General features: G+C 36.8%; 1 protein-coding gene across 4 annotated transcripts in view; it reads right to left on the bottom strand.

The window, feature by feature from the left end:
- Positions 1-1,315, bottom strand: part of Cep85 (centrosomal protein 85) — a 42,484-nt gene that overhangs the window by 33,070 nt on the left and 8,099 nt on the right. The window lies entirely within an intron of this gene.

Below are 1,315 nucleotides of genomic sequence, written 5' to 3'. Positions count from 1 at the left end.
AAAAAAAAAAAGAGAGAGAGAAAGACAGACACACAGCCCAAAACCAAAGATTTCCAGTATGGATCCTAGAACCTTTTTAACTGTTACATCATCACAAAATAGTGCTACTTTTAATTAAACTTTGCCATGGCACTTCTTAACCATGGGATACCAGATGTGAAGGGTGAGATGCAAAAGGAACTAGAGAAACAAACCAATAGTGCAGTATTATAGCTACAACTATGATTAACATAAAGCAAAGCCCAGGTTCCATCAGTAATGAAAGCCATCTATTACACAGAACTCTTGGTCAGAAGTACTCCAATACTTAGCTGGGAACACATGGTTTTTGTCCCATTTCCGCATGTCTTAAAACACTTATGGAGGCATAAGCACCTGCCTGGCAAGAGCAAGGTTCTGAGTTCAATCTCTGGTAAATAAATAAATAAATTTATGTTTAGGGGTAAAGGCTGTAATTCACCAAAGCCTAATTACTAGCTATATAAGTAAAAGCATTAGTTATAACTACCAATGACAAACAATATCTTATATGTTCACACTTGAGAGACCATACAGTAAAGTTCAGAGCACTGACTCAGATCTGACTTGATTTAAAACCTGAAAAAATGAGCACAATAAACTTCCAGTTAGCAATTTATTAGCTGTGTAACCTTGTGTAAATTTCTTAATATATCTACACCTTGGCTTCTTCATATGAAAATGATGAACAGCTGAGGTCACAGGATTATACATTGTGCACCACCATGCCAGGATAAGAGGTATGAATTTAAACTTTGTCAAAAGAATTTGGGACAATTCACAAAACAATTTTTAAGGGGGAAATTTAACTTTGAAAGAAATTTGTGTGCGTGTGTGTGTGTGTGTGTGTGTGTGTGTGTGGTCAGCTCAGCCCACCAGGGGGCGGGGCTGGCTGGCATGTGGTGCTGAGGGATAGAACCGTGGTCCCTGGTGCTTTGCTAAGCTTGTTCTAAGTAGGTGCTTTAGACCACTGAGCCATCTCACCAACCCTGAAAGAAATTTTTAAAGGTTAAATAGTACTAATTCTCTAGTGTACTTTACTGACCTCTACAGTTTTATCTTAATAACAACAACCCCAGTAGTCACTAATTCACTGCATCCATAACAGATATGCTACCATTCTTCAAAATCTCACTTCTTTACACACATACCAAGTGAAAGAAACATTGTTTTAACAAAAGCTTCAATTTATGGGTAGTGAGTGTCATTTATGAACAGATAATTCATAGCTAAATTAATGACAACACAAGATGATTATTCACCCTCCAGTGATTTCTTTCCTATTAAAAAAAAAAAA

This window comes from Octodon degus, unplaced genomic scaffold (assembly GCF_000260255.1).
Source record: "Octodon degus isolate 3935 unplaced genomic scaffold, OctDeg1.0 scaffold00163, whole genome shotgun sequence".
NCBI classification, from domain to species: Eukaryota; Metazoa; Chordata; class Mammalia; order Rodentia; family Octodontidae; genus Octodon; species Octodon degus.
This window is presented reverse-complemented; position numbering and strand designations above follow the sequence as displayed.